Source organism: Dermacentor silvarum, chromosome 1 (assembly GCF_013339745.2).
Source record: "Dermacentor silvarum isolate Dsil-2018 chromosome 1, BIME_Dsil_1.4, whole genome shotgun sequence".
NCBI classification, from domain to species: domain Eukaryota; kingdom Metazoa; phylum Arthropoda; class Arachnida; order Ixodida; family Ixodidae; genus Dermacentor; species Dermacentor silvarum.
The window spans coordinates 72,759,829-72,778,127 of record NC_051154.1 but is presented as its reverse complement, the minus strand read 5'-3'; the positions used below and the strand labels follow the sequence as shown (position 1 = coordinate 72,778,127).

General features: G+C 43.8%; 1 protein-coding gene across 2 annotated transcripts in view; it reads left to right on the top strand.

The window, feature by feature from the left end:
* Positions 1-240: 240 nt before the first annotated feature.
* The window catches only part of LOC119465780 (RNA-binding protein 12), a 52,747-nt gene continuing 34,688 nt past the window's right edge, over positions 241-18,299 (top strand). For both annotated transcript variants that reach the window (XM_037726244.2, XM_037726251.2), the window contains exons 1-2: positions 241-447; positions 807-917. The gene's annotated coding sequence lies outside the window, so the exon portion shown is untranslated. The remainder of the gene's footprint in view (positions 448-806; positions 918-18,299) is intronic.

Sequence of the window (18,299 nt, the reverse complement as noted above, 5' to 3'; positions counted from 1 at the left end):
ACAGCTATATCTCGGAGGCCATGCTTTGGAGGCATCACGACCAGCGTCTATAGGAACGCCACGTAGCGTTTCTAAAGAAATATTTGTGTAGTTTCAAATTAACGTCAGTGACAGCTTATTTTGATTGTCATTTTGCGTTTTAGGCGTGCTATATATTAGCTTTTAGTTTATTTGAAATACAAGCGGCAATCACAGACGTCCTATTCGAGCAGAACGTGGCCCTCCTCCCCGGTCTAGCCACATCGGGATCGCGCCGTTCTCTGGGTTCCATTTGTGGCCTCGCGCGAGCGCGTTGTTGCGGCGGTGGCCTATCGTCACGACACATTTGCGGGTTTGTATGCCCGCTTTTTTTTTTAAAGGGAACTCGCTCGGGATATTACCTTTTCCAGGAATTCTTCTGTTGAAGATTTCGAGGATAATCGTCTGACGCTGACAGCAGACGCAACGGTAAGGTCTGCGTTGGATCGTTTGCGCCCTCGAGTGTTTTTTTTTTTTTTTTTTTGTGTGTGTGTTTGTGTGTGTGTGTAGTTGTACTATCGGACAATAAGGCGATTGCCTGCTCCTAAAGTTACTTCCACTCTAAATGTTTAGATCCTGCCGCTGTCCTGTTTGCTTAAGCGAATGGTGTGAGGATGGCTCGTTCCACAGCTGTGCCGTAAGCCTAACGTTGTGGGTTTAGACGGCAATGGCGGTCGATTGCCTTGCCTCTGGACGCCATTATTTGTAATCGGGTGCCAGCGTGTGCCGCCTCCGGTATGCGCGGCAGTTATTGAATGTAGTCAGTAGTACTTTCGTGTTTCTTGCAGGTTGCTGCCGGGTTTCAGAGGAAGACTTATCAAGCGATCCCCCCCTGAGGTGGCAGCTTGGTACTGCACGAAGTCTCAACCAATGCGCATTTATTTCCAGTCACTTTGAAGGTTAGTGATGTAACACTTGCGTTGTTCCGTGGGCCGGCCGTTGGCCTCGTGGATTGCTTAGTTTCATTGCGAGGTTTTCACCTGCCTTTGTACACGGAAGATTCGCGTTATGCTTACATGCTTGCATTTATCTTGATCAAATAAAAAAAAGAAACTGCTGTTTGCTAAAAGCGGCATGACACGGTCGCCGCGGGAAGTCATATACTGGCCACTGGCTTTTCAAGAAAGTACGCGACACTTTTGTGACGTATCTGCGACGACCCAGGCGTCTACGTGGATCGGCCTCCAATGCTGCAGCCGAGGGGATGGACCCCGCCTGCCTTTTCTGCGGCTTGCAGTCTGGGCTCGTGTCTGCGACAGCGGCCTTCGCTATACTGGATCTTTTGAGAACGCAACCTCAGCTGCGCTACTGCCCACATTTACACCTCGATAGGAATGTAGTGCGGCAGCCGGTATGCTTTCCATGAGCGACCCCTTACGACTCGCACAGCAGACTGCGTTTAGTGAGGCGTGACCACAAGCATAAAAGCTCCATGGGCCGTATTTGAAACGTTCCGCTTAGGCGATAGTTTGTCTTATCGAAGCCACCGCGTTAACCAAGCCTCCGCCAAGGACGCGCGCCGATTGGCTGTTCTGGTAAAACCGGAAACTAAATTGCACCATCTAGTAGTTGCGACCTACGTCATTTTGACGTCACGGTGTCATTGGGTGCTCCCGACATATATTCAATAAACGAACACGTCTGTGTTGTACTGCGGCCGATACACTCAAAACACACCCGAGCGCGCTCTGCACTCGCACGGTGCGAGCTCTCGTGCGTTGTGAAGCGTTTGAGAGCGCGTGTAGGTAGTGCATGCTGACGTCACGGTAAGCAGCCGGTTGATTTATTGAACGTGACTATCGCCTGGGAGACACTAACACCGAAGTGGAACGTTTCAGAATATGGCCCCATGAAAGCCGACTTCGACACTGCTAATGACAAACACATTGGTGCATGCCATCTTGCCATACTTTAAATATTGCATAACTTTTGGTAGGTGTTTTCACACACTGAACCATATGGGGGGTATTCTACAAGAGTACAGAATACCCCCCCCCCCCCTCGCCCTCTGATATGTCGGTTAAATATTTTATGCACTGGTTGCAATGGTTCACAAAATTCTTTTAATTTGCTGTCCCTCTCAAAAATTCAACCTTGTGCACACCTTTGATATCACATTTCGAAATAATTGAACAAAGCCACTGTGCTTTTGGTAACTTGTGGGTTGAGCAGTGGTATTACAATGGATCTTTCAATGGCAATTGACCTGCTCGGAGTTTCCTTGCGATACCTGCTTTTTATCTTGAAGCCATGCCATACAAATTTAGCGTTCTTCAAGATTGAACTTCAAAGATAAGGAAATACACTGGTCTATGATCAATTTTTACTTTGCGGACAGAACCATGCAGTAGCCGAAAACTGGCCATATGGCTTGGAAAATGTATGCCATAAATATGACAGTTTAGCATGCAAGCCATCTTGCTGGTATTAAAGGTCAACTGCAACAAAGTTTTGGGTCATGTAAAAGGTTGATTCAGATAGTGTAGATATATAGCAGTCTCCATTCAAGGTTTTACGTTTGAAATACGAGTGTGGTTCACAAAAAGCTTGCAAAAGAATGTTTTTCATACTGAAACAAAAGAAAACATAGCTTCCATATTACTGCTTGCCAGAAATAATACTACATGACTTGGAATGCGAGGCTCCTTGGCATGATCACGGCTGCTGGATAAAAAAAGGGTGCGGTCTGCTATGTGCATCGAAAACGGTGTGATCCGCCGCAGCACCACATGTCGGGGGCTGTTTGGCATCGGCATAGCAAACGTGTCAGGAACGCATTTGGAATGCCGTCGCACGTGGAAACAGACGCATTCCATCACCGATGGCTAGCGCCGTTCGGCCCAGCCAAGTGGCCGACAATGCAACTACGGCTGTCACGTTCGCTCCCACTGCAGCGCGCCCGACGCGGCAGGCCGCACATTTTTTTTTATCCAGCGGCCGTGGCATGACCTTAAAGAATGGGCACCGACCGCGGCATGTCAAGAAAAAATTTTTTCGAAAGGCAGTGCGCTGGAGCTTGTGTCATCCACTAACAGCCAGGTGCACGCGTTGTCTGCTTAGGTGCTATCTAAAGGCTGCTAATAAGAAAATTATGCAATTGCCTGACCTGCATCTTTGCCAAGATTGCTTGAGTAGTGTATCCTACCTATTTATAACCAATTTACCCAAAGTGAGAGTTTGTTGCAGTTCACCTTTAAGTGTCGCAGATATCCATTTTGTACAATGAAAAACGTCATGAACTTGCCTTTTAATTGACTTAATAGGTTTAATAGACTGATTTCACGACTACTACACTGCTGCTGCAAAAAATGCAGAAAGGTAACTATGGTTAGGGTTGCCAAGTTTTTTAAAAATTCTTCGCAACTGGCTTACACAGTTCAGAAGGTCAGGATGAAGATTCTAAAGTAGGAGCAGGGCTGAAATGTATTCCTGAAAAATATTGCTGGCACGATTCATAATGCAGCTTGCCTTGGCAATCTAGTCGAGGTAAACCTAACTACAGTGTAAAATCAGTGTGGGTGACCGTCATCATGGTGCCAGCAGGGCAGTTGTGCATGCGCTGAATATGGCGAGATCAGTCTCTTGAATTTGGATACGTTGATAGTTTACAGTAGGGTGTAGAAGCATGGCTTGGAACTAGCTCATGAAAACAATGTTAAAGGAAAGGGTGGGATGGAATGGCAGTAAGTGATCGTGTAGTCATTCTTGAATGAAGCGCTAAACTTTATGCAAGGCAAAGATGAATGCATGTAGCAAGTCTGGCCGTGTAAGATGCAAGGAGCTTTGCTTTGCATGAAGAATTGCAGCAAAAATATTCCAAGAGACAATAATGTAAAGTCGCATTACACGCCTAGTTCCACTAGCACACTACGTCAAGTACGTTATAATTCAAGTGAGAGACTGTTGTGCCCATGGTGGCACGTGAGCAATTTTGCATAGCACAGAAATTTCACATAAATACATCTAGTGTTCTACTATGACATGTACAGGAAAATTATTGGCATCTCTTTTGAATGTGACTTACGTGACTTACAAGGACCTCTTTAAAGGTTTCACCTAGTTAACCTGACACTCAACAAATACAGCTGTTACTTTTGACCTAAGCTGGAGGACGCTCGCACAGACTGGATGCTTAACCAGTGTACTTCACACTTGGATCCTTCTGCTTATAGAGCATTGGGATTGTAGATTCAATGCTCTTCTTAGCGATGCTTCAAAACAAAACTTTGTTAACCAGTACATAAAGTGCCTTCACTGCATTGTCAAAGCCCTTGCATTGTGCTGCTTTGTTTGTAAACAAGCTGTGCGAATTTCTTTGCGCAAAGCTAGCATAATTTTGTTTTCAAGTACCCACTGTGTTCCTGTAGGGACTGTACAGCATTCCTTGATACAACCAGCTTGAAATGCAGGTGAAATGTGCTACTTGGGTCCCGAATTGTGCCATGAGATCACATCAGCACCATTATATAGAGCCTGTTCAGATGTTGGGAACTGCGAGATAAGGCAGTGTCTCCTGCTGCACGTGCCAGAAGTTAACCAAAGGTCACCATGTTGCCTGTTTAAAGGTGACCAAATACTTGCTCATGTAGACTGGGATTCTAGGACTCAAGTTCACAGCAGTGCAACAGCAGGATAGTAGAAACTAATAAAAACAATGTAAAACGGGCACATGCACTTGATGTAGCATACACTGCATTTGATGCATACTTTGTCACGGGAATTGGACAACTTGTGGTTCAATATAAAATAAAGGAAAAAGTCATTAATGAAAATAAAAATTCCATTGCTGGTAATGCAAGCTTACATTTGTTAGTACAGTCTACAAAGAGCTGTTAAGAAGATGAACATGACCATCTTCATAAAATTCTTGAGCTGATGTAGCGTTTTTTTTTTTTTTTGTTTACTTATATCATTTGTGGTAGGCATATTTTAGCTATTACTAATGAGAAAAAGCAATGCATTTGCTTAAGTGAATGCTTCATCTCTGACTTCATTGAAACACAGATTTGTGCCTTTTCTCACATGGGTCTCCTGCTTCTGGCATAGATTTCTCAGTGGTTGTACCCAGTATTCCACGGCTACTAAAACAGCAGGTGTTGTAGAGGCTTCCAGAGGCTGCATCAGTACTGACGTTACGATCACTTCATCATGCTGAAGTTAAAATTAAAACGTCGGCTGGTTTTCAACCTGTGGCATTTGCTCTAAAAGCTCTTGTTGCATCCAGCTGTACTAAGACATTGGCAGAATGCGAGTGTTAGGAGATGCAATGCCTCCCCGGGTAGCCATTAACATTCACACACAGCTATAAATGACAGGTTGGAGCAAAGGGAAGTGTTAGTGTGCAGTTCAGTTGCGAGCAGGCCTGGCCTGCTCGAGCACACCAAGGCAACTCGGATTTGACCACAGTGACTGCCATGAATTCTTTACTCTCCAACAAAACTCATATACACAACACGGAGGCAGTCACCTTGTGGCAATAATGATTATGACGTCTACACTGGAGGGCTAAGATGTTGCGCTTCATAGTTTTCTGTCTGCACACCTCTGCACACTCCTTCAGTTGATTGTAAACCCATGTCTTATGCAGCCTGCTTTCCTGGTAACGGCCATCTGATTGGCTTATACCTGTGTCACACGGGCACCCACCAACTCCTTTAGAATAAGGGAGCGCGAAACTCCTTAAGGGAGGTTCACCTCAAAGAAGTTGTGGTGGTGTCACGTGGCCAATAACGAGTTTTTAAAGGAAGCCACCAGAGGGGGGCATTCAGTGACGTTTGGTTTTTGTACAAGAATGTAACTTCTAATTACACTCATAGCTATTATAATTAACGCTCTTTCCATAAAAATATTATTTGATGCGACAAACATACACCTCATTAAAAATCAAAGTGCTCTCCCTAAAAATCGCATTGTTGACAGTGACGCTAGCTGCCCTATGCTTATGTTTTCCTTTTTGACGTGGCGAGTAGGCTCTGCGTTCTGCTACCCAAACTGCTGCAAACTATACTAAAACGCAACATTTCGTGCACGGTGACCTTGTGAGCTTTCCTTTTATTTTGTCTACTGTGCCGGTGTCAGTTATGAGTGACCACCTGACCACTGCACAACAAAGGCACATTTACATGAACCCAACGCAAGCGGGTCGAGTCTGAAATCTGGCTGACCGAGCCTGACGTGACTGCGTTTACACAAACTCACTTCTGATTAGTCTGGACGACGACGGCACACAGCGTCAAGCCAAGGCATCAACACTTTCGAACTGGGCTTCTGGTTCCTGCTGCTGTCTGCAACAGCTCTATTTCATGGGTCTTGTTGCTACGATGAGGTTGGACTGCACATTGCTTGTCTTAGCCTCGTCCTGATGTTATTCCCGCTGCCGGCGCCTAAATCGTGATGTCGCAGTGTTCCCGCGCAAATCTCGGCACTGGCTGGCCCAACCCGTCTGCGTGCACATGCACACTGCTAACGGGTCGGGCTGGGTCAACCTGTCCCATGCAGTCGGGTTGACCTAGCCCGACTCGACGCTTGTTCAGTCCAACAGACTAGTGTTTACATGAACTCTACAGGCATATTCCAGCCCGACAAGCCGACTCGACGCGATTCTGTAGGGTTTATTAAATGCCCTGAAAGACAACAAAAACATGGCACCAAGTGGCCTAGGTCGAGAGTATTGTGCAGCAGCAAGCATAACTGTTGCTGAATCGTGCTTGAACTTTCATTGAATTCAATAGAAACCTCCTAAACTTACACGCAACATTAGTTTTAATGCAAACAATAATTAAATTCTCATTTTTAAACAAGTATGGGCACAAGAGTACTCCCTTCAGCCGCCGAGGGAGATAACCAAAAGCTCTATTATGCTTCCTTAGCGGAAAGGCGACCTTGTGACACGGAGTTCATCACCCTCGAGATAGATGATGGAGTTAAAAGGGGTTTTTGGGTGCGCGCATAATAAGGGTATCAAGCTCTTGCCAAGTGCATTTATGAATGCACAATAGAGATAGCTGTGTGTAACTGAATGGAACGATAGGTTTTGCATTTTTGTCGGCTACACAGTTCATTACAATGGTTTTACACAGCAGCAGCCTTTGTTTGAAAGCCTGGTTGAATTTCCCTTAAAGCATCTGATCAGCTCAAGCTGCCATAATTTTGCGCTGTAGTGTATTTGATTCTTAGCTTGAATAAGCGCTACAGCAGTTCACTCATCTGTATTGCAATATGAAGGAATCGAGTTGGGTCTTAGCATGCACGCATAATAGTGCAGGTTATGGTGTGGGAATTGAACTGCAAGAGGTTTTCTTAGAGGTTTTCAAGAGGCTTTCTACATTGTTTTCTTAGTAACATAAGTTGTGCAGCTTCTCGTTATGCACACCATTTGGCCAGTTGCATGATACATGCACGTACAACTCCTGCAGATATATAAAAGGGCACACTCGGCATTCCACAAGCGAACAAGGTCACATTGAAAATGACACCACAATTCCTGGACAGACCAGTTTGCATGTCATGTTCTTTAAGGCAGTGTTTCCAACCAGGAATGTAAAGCATTACCCCTTCTCTCTCCCCCTGAATTTCTGGGGTGCGGCAGACTTTCACATATTAGGGAATGAAAATTTTTTGGACTGCATGTCTGAGAAAAGCTGAAGCAAACACTGAAGCTCCTCATAATTTTTTTTGTGGTATAAGAGTTTGGCTTAGTGTAGTGCTGTGATGGAATCGTGAACTATATGTCTGATGAAAGCAGTACTGATCTATCTTGTAATGCTGTGTTCAGCATAACATTCTGATATGGTTCATGTGTTGAGTAACTGTTCATGATCTTTAAAAAAAAATAAGCATAACTACTTTCATGATTATGTTGCTGTCAAAAAACGTTTATGCCAGCAGATAAGTGGAGTACCATCTGCAGTCTCGTAAGCTTTGGCTAAACAGTGTTTTAAGGATGCACCCACGACTGCTGCTCCTTGTTGAGTGACATCTTTGAGTATAAATCTAAGCTATATATAAACTGTTGTAGCAGCACTGTGAAGTATATCAGCAACGAAGCCCAGCTGAATTGTATTTAGAATGCCGCTGTGGAGTTGCAATGTTCTTGGCATACTTTTTTCATCTTTAAATAGAAAGCATTTTTTTCTCGTCACAACTGTAGTCAGTGTGTCTGCTGTGCTGGCAGAAAAAAAAAAAAAAACCAAGAGGGAGTAGAAGATGCGCTCAATTCATTGTTCAGGCCAGTAGCGCACCCAGGATCTCTGCCAGGGGGGGTTGACAGTTTGCCAATACCATCTAAACAGCACTAATTTCGATTTCTTCATGGGAAATTGTCCAAAAATGCGCTTTTTGCGAGTGTGCAGACGATTGCGCGTCTTACATCTTAGTTGCAATACTCAAATGCGTAAGGAAAGAAAAGGGGTTAAACAAAAGGGTGGGTTAAGTCGGCCTCAGGGGGGGGTTACAACCCCCGAATCCCCCCCCCCCCCCCCCCCCCCCCCCCGTCGGTGCGCCACTGGTTCAGGCTAACAGTTGGCAAACAGGGGAATCCTCAGCATGTAGCCAGTGTTCTGACAAGGGGACTTTGCTTCAGCAGAGCATAGTTTCTTAGAGGACAGAATTTTGACACTATATTTCAGTGTACCTTTATTTGTACTTGCATGCTGTCTCTCTGGGCACTTCTGCAGATATCCTAGCAGTGCATTAGTTTATTGGACCAGAGAGGGTGCCATGGCTTTAATACAAAAGAGTGGGGCCAATACCTGCCGATTGTCCAGGAAAGAATTCCAGCAAAATGTGCATATAGATTTGAATATTCGATCAGGTTCGCACATTTTTCATGAAGTCCAAGGAGCATTGTGGAACATAAACATCTTTCATCCACTTGTGTCACTTGTTCTAGCTCTATGGCTAAGCCTGAGAATGAAAGTTTCAGAAATTCTCTTCAATGTGCTGAAATACTCTCTAGACTCCACTCCCTCATCAAAAGGACAGACTGACCTCTGTGATGTTACAGAACATTCCCATTTTCCCCTGTTGCCAAGCATGTGAAAGAATTCAGGGTTGCCTACTGCATTTTTTTTTTGATGCACAAAAGTATGCAGAACGTAAGGTAGGGACATCACTTCGGTGATTACATGCTTAATAGTGTTATTTGCTGTGAGAAAAGATGGTGGGTGTTTTCAATATCCCCAATGATCTGAAAAGCATAAACATAGTTCTGTATGGGATCTTTATAAATCAGTGTTCGTAAAGTTTATACTACGAGCAAATCTTTTGCATAGGTATTTGAAAGCATTAATGCCTTTGTGGAACCCCTTTGTGTTTTAATGATTGCATTAGCCAATATATAGGGTGTCCCAGCTAACGTTAGCCGAGCTGTTCAATGCAACAAATTATTCAAAAGAACGTTGCAAGATAGGCCTTTAAACCTACGGCACTCGGTTGTCGGGACACTGATGCCGAACACTAGGTTTTATAATTTAATCTTGCACCTTGTTCTCTTTAATATTTTTTAATTTGTTGAACTGCTTGGCTAACATTAGCTGAGACTTGCGGTATTTTTTCAAGGAGGCAGCCAAAATAAATCGGCTGCTGTGCAGCATGATATGGTGTACACTATCATAAGCATGCTGCCTTACAGGAGGTCGTGTAATAAGCCTTGCTACGTGATGATAGACTGAGGGCCAATTTGTCACCCTATAGCATAGTCTGGTTAGGATTTATTGAAAGGATTTATAATGGGTAACGATGGATTTATTCTTGCAAAACTTCACATAGAGTCTGCTAAAAAAAAGAGGAATTTGTGTCAGCAGGGCAGGTGAAAAAAAAAATTCGCAAACTGATTCACACTATTTGCTTTTAAGTGTACGACTTGGCTGGTGGAGTTAGTATACCTTCTGTACAGGTGCCTTTAATAAAATCTGCAAGACTTTCTCAATGCTCAGCTTCACACTACCGGTTACATACAAGGCACACTTGTGAGTGGAAGTTAGGAGACACGGATGCTGCAACATTTTTTTGCATTGCAGCTTAGGCATGCAGGCTGAAATCAAGTGGTACAACCCAACGGATACTAGACTAGCTTCAGTTGTAAAACTTGGTGGCGTTGCGCGGAACTGCCACCCGTCTGCGCCTTCATGGTGCTGCAGTCGCGCCCAGCTTCACTTCCCCACTAGCCGGCTACGCGAACTGGCTGTACGAAACACGCGGTGCAGCGTTGGTGTCTTCTGTGGTTGGTTGTTGACGACGGATTTCAGGAAGCATGTCATCCGCGAAACTGTAGCCTTCGCCGCGTTTGTTAATGATATTAGCAGGCGATGCCGACGTGCTGCGTTCCTGACTGCAACAAGCAGCTATCGAACGATGTCGACAGTTCGGCGCGCCACTTGTGTGCTCCCAGCGATGCGACACTTCATTCCTCGTGCCGACCGGGAACTCTCTGCGAAATCCATGGTGTGTGATTTACACTTTCATGAGCAGGACATCTTAAAGTGTGCATATTATCAACGGAAAGACAGTTGAGGTGCCACGAGACAAGTGCAAACTTGCCAAGGGTGCGGTGCCGAAAGTGTTCCCGAACGTTCCCTCGTATCTGTCGAACCAACCGGAAAAAAAAGAAAAGAACGCAAACGAAGAGAGATGTTTGGTGACCTGTTCTGGGCCATCTTAGAAGAGCTGTCAGAGAATACGCTGAGTCTTGTTGAGTGCTCCTTGCGCTTTCAGGAACTTAGTTCATGCATCATTAAATTTTTAACAGCGGAGCTGTTGAAGCTTTTTGCTTCCCCGCGTAGTGTTTGCAAAAACTCGCCTAGTGATGACGTCACTGCGCAGAGCTGCGCCTTGCATCAGCTTGCAATAGCCATTCAATAGCTAATTGATAATCGATCAATAAACGATAAATTCTCGAAAATGCTGGGGATGATTTGGTAGTGCTTAGTCTAGCCCAAATACGTGGCCAATACCTTGCGATAGCCTATCAATAGCTAATTGTTAATCGATCAATAATCAAGAAATTCCAGAAAAGCATAACCCATAAGGCCAGGACCAGCTAGGTGCCGATCAGCTCCGCTGTTTCTTTAGCCTTGCGCCACTTGTGCAAGCTATGCTAATTTTTATTTAGTCACGCGCATGCATACATGCATACCTTGCAGGAACCTTGCATAAAAATGCATTCTTAGGTAAGGTTCCTGGAGCAGCGGCTGGGATCCAGTCTTGAAGTAAAGGCAGCGAGGAAACGTGCGAAGTTGCTGTAGGTGAATTTGGTTTCCACATAGGTCCAAATTATTTGCCTAGATTATGTCCCTTCTGACAGTTTAAGTCTTAGCTAGATATAGGGGCATACAGTTGTTTTTTACTTCGTTTTCTTTAGTAAAGCATCGTTGGTTTACAAGAAAGTTGTGCTGTTATTTTTGTGGATAACAAATTTGGTCTCGCTAGCTGGCGTATAACTGCCTATACCAAAGTGTTAAGCAAGTAAAAGCAGCGAGAAAACGTGCCAAGGTGCTGTATTGGGAAAAATAAACTGCGTGAAAGGTTTAGGTGGCAGGAAGAAACACACGACACTTGGAAACGCAGCTTCTGTGCTTCGTTGTATGCGTTTTTTCCTATCGTGCAGTTTACCCTTCTTTCAATATGAACCAACTAGCCCGGTATATCTTATTGCTGTAGGTGGATACCGCTTTCGCATGGTATCACTAATTCGGACAATAAGGAGAACGCCAGCGATCATGAAACACGCGTAAGCTGCCCGTCCGCACGAGCTCAAGGCTGCGGCGAGGCATCTGCAGTGGAGCGGGATGGAACGGCGCCGACATCTGGCAGCTGCCGAAGGAGTGGTGACAGTGGCAGTAAGCGCACAGGCGGAGAGTTTTACAACCTAAGCGAGTCTAGTAACGTTGGTACAACCTACGTGTGCGTGTTTGACCACTGAAGTGCACTGAGCCAGTTCCACATTCCGTGTCTGTGCTAGAAATTTCAATATTTTGCTGATGCCGTGGTCTCCTAAACTTTAGCTTGTAAGCGTACTATTGTTGGAGACTTGAGGTCACCTCGTTAGCCTGACTTTATGGCTGGAAGGAGCGTTGCATAACCAACCATATAGTCGCATATAGGCACTTGGAAGATAACCCTGACTAATATGCCATACAAGTTGATGTTATGAAAGTGCCACCCCCTGTGGCGATGGATTTACTATACTTCAGAAGTTTTTAAACGAGAGCATTTTTTTTGCTACCCCACCCTGTTTTGGTTTATGAGGAATCGAACTAGGGCGTGTTGAGTGTGGTAAGCGAGAATGACGCCATGCCAACAGTTCTGGAGGGGGCGCAGAATATGTGACAGTAGAGCGAAAGAGCACCACCACCTTTTTGCCGTCACAATATCGTCATGCATGCACAGCTTTTGCATGGAGGGTTAGGAGGTTAGGGCTGAATTTGGACAATCATGGTAGATTGATTCTGCTGGAAATTTTTCATTAGTGGCTTACTTGCCATTTGCATGTGCTGTTTCTTGCCTTGTATTTAATAACTTTTGGAATGTGGGTGAAAGGATGAAGCAGTCCATGTCAACATGAGAGACTTGAAGTTCTTTCATTGCAAGCATTGCACCCGGCCAACTTAAGAATGCTTTGGATCACTTATTGCGGGGTCATCACTGCACGTCAAAAGGGGCTAGCAACTGACCATTCCGACAGATGATGTGCGACACTAATTATGTGTTAAATTTGTTTTGATGTCACAGTAGTGGGAAAAAGGATGCTTTCAGTGGGAATGTGGATGTAAGACAGCACATAAATTAGATGGGTGTTCAGCATGTTGCATTTTATGCACCTTGCTACAATAGCTAATGCCCACTGTGAAGGATGGCAGAGGAGTGTGTTATGGTTCTTTAACACATGGCCTCTGGTTTCCTTTTTGGTTGAACGTTTGAAACAACAATGTTACATCTTCGAGCAGCAAGGTGCATTTACAAAAATCTGTTGTATAGTGTGGGTTGTTTGTGCGCACCTGGCGACTAAGCCTGCAATTACACCATCGGTAGTCTTGGCTTGTGTACATGCAGGAATGATTTTACTTCAAACTTATATTAAACACCAGTTGTACTTGAAGCCAAGTGAGCTTCATTTGCATCAAAGAAAATTTCATGTACTACCACAGCAAGAAAATTTATGGGACCTACTTACATCAGGGATGCATTAATTTTGAAGCTAGTAATAGCAATTTTAAATTGCTCTGTGGTAGTAAGAATGCAGGATTTTGTATGTGGGTCCAAAAGGGGTTAAGGAGCAAGATAGGGCTGATAAAAGAGCTTGGAGAAAAGTGGCATGCTGATGCAAGATCGCTATGTGCCTTAAACATTTTTACCTGCTAGAAAAGGTAAATGTAAATGCTTGATTGTGAAGATCACACAGTATACATCGTTACCTATTTTTACCAGACATTACCTATTTTTACCAAGCTCGTACTGAAATGCTGTAATGTATGCCAGATTATACGAAAGGCATTGTGGATGTGAACCTACTTACCACCGAAAGAGCAGGGTGGCATGTTTCTGTGGCCAGTGGCCAGAGTGCACGGCTTGTGCTTATGACCAAGCATAGTACGCTACATACTAAAACCACAAAGGTGCGCAGATATGTGATTTGACGTAGCTTTTGGTGACAAGTTGTAATATGTGAAGTAGTTATTTCATAGGGTGCGGTGCAGATCAAAAACACTTGCACACAGAAAAGTGTGGAGTAACACCTATGACCGCATTACGTGCGCACCTTTCACAGCATTGCCTGATAAGCATTAAGCGGAGTATAGATAGGTCTCTTGATTTCCCAACTTTCTCTGCATTTGTTTTTGATAGAGGGAATGCAGAGAAAATGGATGCGTACTGACAAAAAATTTTGCTCGTGTCCTTTGCTTTTATGAATAGCTGTGGGCCTCTTAACGCAATGGATCACTTGATCCTGTGCATGTAATTATAAGTGATGTTGTATATTATACCGTTTTTTTTTTCTTTCTTTGATGCAAAATGAGTCCAACCTCGTTTATGGCTGGTTTAAGCACCGTTCGGTGATCACAGCTGGTTATGATCACAAAATGCCAGGGACATGCCAGTTTCAGTATTTATCTGTTGGACACACGTATACCATCACTGTCCAAATAATCTCCATCATTATTGGCACAAGTTAATTCAACTTGGTGGGGTTGGGGCTCCACATGAGAAAACAAAGGCAGGGCTACTGTATGTGGACACAATTATGCTTTTCACCATCACCACTTGGTGGTCAGTTTCAACATTGGTTGATGTACAAACACGGCGTACGTATAGCAACCAGTGTAAATATGGTGCTTTACCATAGCATTATAATAATTTTCTCTGCCACTGGCGAGCTAATCCACACATGCACCTGGTAGGCTTGGAGCAGATAAGCCAGCGTGCAGTAAGGTGGCAAGTAGCTGGGATAATGGTAAAATAGGTTTAGCTCAGCCACCCATATCTCGTGAATACACAAGTCATTGTGGGGAGCACCATAGTGCAAGTGAGCAGCCTATCGTAGAATTATTGCAGCAGCATCTCCTACCTTTGTACTCGGTGCAAGTATCATTGTTAGGGATGTCAACAGCTTTAGCCTAAGGTCTGCAGCTGCAGGCCACATGTTGATGCCTGTCGTGGAGTGCTACAGCTTGTAGATGGCTGCTGGCGTGGTCTGTATTATGATATTAATATTGTTGGCAATATTTGCCATAAATACGTAATTGAACATCACAATCGTTGGATGTTTGTAATTTTGTGTTGTACTCCTTGAAAGGCAAATTTTCGCTTGAATTTTGTAGCCAAATTGTTACTACAGTGACATCATGTGGTTCTTGGCATTTACGCATATTTGAGTTATTGGTGAAGGAAAGGCACGAAGGCCTCCAGGCTGTCTTCCTGTTATCAGTAAAGAATACTTGCTTTAGCTGGACATTGCCACAATCTGGGACCGTGGGGAGCTGGTGCAAGTGAATGTCAATCAGAATTACATAGTCTGGGGAAGGAAAGGGGGAGGGGGTGCAGGGCTTCTTGCCTTTTGCATTTAGTTTTGCCTGTTCAGCATGAATAAAGTGTAGGCCAGCACTAGTTGAAAACCACGTTTAGTTTCAGGTTCTTGTGATGTATTAGGGGTTGTTAAATTCGTAACGTGAATTTTCGTGAGAAGCACCATAATGAACTTTTAGTATACAGATAAATAGCAACACTCTGCAGTAATTTACTGTTTACACTGGAAGTGGTGCCCGATTTATGTTCTAGGTGTTTGGAGGGAGTGTGTCGGCACTCGTCAACAGTTTGGATTGAGATTAATTCTGTGCTGTGATTATACATCTTAATTTTAAGCACTGGACGGCTTTGCAAATAAAAGTGGAGTAAAGATGTTCATGGGGCCTCTGTACCTGCGTTAAGATTATTTGCTTTTGTGTTAATGAATTCGAACGTGGCTGCACTTCAACCAGAAATAAAGTGTGCTCAGGAAATTCATTTGAATTCATCATGCCAGAAATTATTGGGAAAATCTATTGTATAATTTTGGAAGATTGCTGATTGAAGGCCTATGGCAGCTGAGATCATGGGCATTTCAGTAGGTACAGTCCACAATATCCTGCATGAAAAAGGAGACTGTGTTGTTGGCTTGTAGGGTGATTACCACAATTTTTGTGACTGTCAATTAGTCAAGTTTACTGACTTAATAGTATGAATAAACTCTCTTGACAATCAATATAAGATTTTGGGCCACACTTCACCACCTGGAGGAAGAGCTGCAAACTATTTGAGATAAGCTGCCAGTTCATGCCCTCTGTATCCACTTCAACTTAAGGATTTATATTTGCTTGTTTTATATTACCAAAAAACTAGGGTGTTTTCTTATCTACATGAATGTTTTTTTTTAAGCTCCAAAATTATTTTTACTACCTTTAGGTTCATATTATATGTGCGATTTTATGGCAAGTATCTTGGTGCATTCTTGACACAATGGGTGGCTCCCCCTGCAACTATTTAGGAGAGGTAGCAAAGCTTGCATGCTTTGTCTTGGCATCGCTGCACGACTCTACTAGTGCATTTTTCCATTGATTTACGCTGGTTGGCTTTTGAATATAAAGTACTTTATTCATGGGTTTTCTTTATATAACTGAAGTTTGCATCCATAACCTTCTAAGACTGTAGTTTGACGAGTTCTCGTGTATTTATGAAGAAATTTCCGACGGAGCGATTCTAAAGTACGAGCTTACAAGCTTTTTACACTGTAAAGCAGTGTTTCTCAAGCTTTGTTACGTGGACCCTCAGGGGTCCCTGGTGAGTTCGAGGGTGTCCATGGGATCTGCTGTGAAGATGCCAATGGTCGTCAGCCGAAACATCCGGTGAGGCATTTATGATGTCTTCTGTGTACGAAGCTGCATTCTCTACTTTCACACATGTGAAGTCAGAACACAGGTAGCTCTTGTTTAGCCCGATTTGGGGCTTCATTTTCTCTAGAACCTGATGTGGCCATCCTTTTTTATTTCTTTCGTACATGCAAAAGCAGCTTTCACATTGATTGCAGACATCAAGTTGAGTGATACATGAAACTTCATGAAATGTAACTGTGATGGCCTGAAATTCAGCCTGCCATAAATTTTCCATTCCCATCGTGTTTGATATTGTGTTTTATCTTTAAAGGGCCCCTCACCACACCAGGCCGCATTGCAAATTTTGATTATCCACTGCAAGCTGTAAAACGTTGTCTAAGGACCATTTTGCCAAAAGGATTTCTCAAATTGGTTCATTATTGGGAGATAAAAACATCAACTATCCTATTACCATGCCGCCAGGAGGTGAGCGTCGCTGCCAACAGAGATGCTCTCTCTCTCTCTGTCTCTAACAAGGTTCCCAAGCGATGCTTCTTCCATGCCTTCTCCCATGCCAGAGCCGAGGGGTGTCTAGCTCTGCCTCCTTTTTTTCCTTCTTTTTTTGCGGCGTTGTGCCTTCTGCATTGGATGATTAGTCATGGTGAATGACTAAACACACATCGTGAAGAGACACTTGTGTGTGTGACTTTGACTTCTCTGGCTGGGAGTGGGGCTTCCTTAAGAGGAAGGCAGGCAACATTTGGTTTGACATTTGAGCTGTTGTTGTAGGCATGCAGCATCTGAATACTTTGCAGACACTATGATCAGCGCATCATGTATATGCTACACTCGTCACGTACACGCTGCAGTTTTAGCTGGGTAGATCATATAGGTGGCATGAAATTTGTATACGAATAGTGCTTAATTAGCATTAGAGCCAAAGACTGAATTTTGCAAGTTTTAAGAACTTTTAGTAGCTCACAACGCTCCAGATACGAAAGAATAGTTTGAAATTTGTGACGTCACCCTGACATACCGGGACTAGAGTTTTAGCGCCAAGTTCAATAAATGGAACTTTGTTGTTTATTTTCTCTTCTGATAATCAACCTGTACTGCAAGGTTAATGAAAAATATACTTATAAAGAGCACGTCATCAGTCTAAACTGATCTAGTGTTTCTTTTTAGTGTCCCTTGTACATAGGCCCTACCTGTGCCACAAAAGTTATGAGATCATCTTATATTGCTTTTTCACTGTTGCACACTGCTGCTGAGTAAATTCACCTACCAGCATAATCATAGTCTGTCATAGGACATCCTTGTTTAACGGAAGAACGGATGTGGTCGGGTATGACAATGAAGCGAGTTGTACAATAACTATATATCCCCTTTCAGCCATATGGCTTCCATCTGCATCTTTCAAGCAGAGCCTCTCCTCGCCTATTTGTTGAATGGTTCATGCCACTGCCCAGCCTGATGAAAGAAGGGGAATAAGCAAATGGGATTAACTTAGCACACGTATAAGTCTGCAGCGCTAGCCAGGCGGTGCTGTGAAAATGTCTTGTCAACAGCACCATCCATACCACATCCTTCGGTTTCGGATAGTACAAAACCAGGTCTTCTAATAAGTGCGTGGAGCTGTGGCACATTTTTCTATTTAATTTATGCTGCAGTGGGAATTATAGATGATTTTGTGCATAGGAAGCTTTGCCACATGCACTGTTCATCATGAGGAAAGTGCTGCATCATATATGGACATGCTGTTCAAGAAGTTGCGCAGGGTTTTGTTATGCTGCAATGTACTGTTGCGAAGCATGTCTATAAGCTTTAAGTGCACAATCTCCTGAACTGTGGCTTTGGGACAGTGATGTAAACAAATTAAGCCACTGAAAGGATAAAATCAGCCGCTAGTTTGAACTCCATTACCGAGAAAGTCTAACC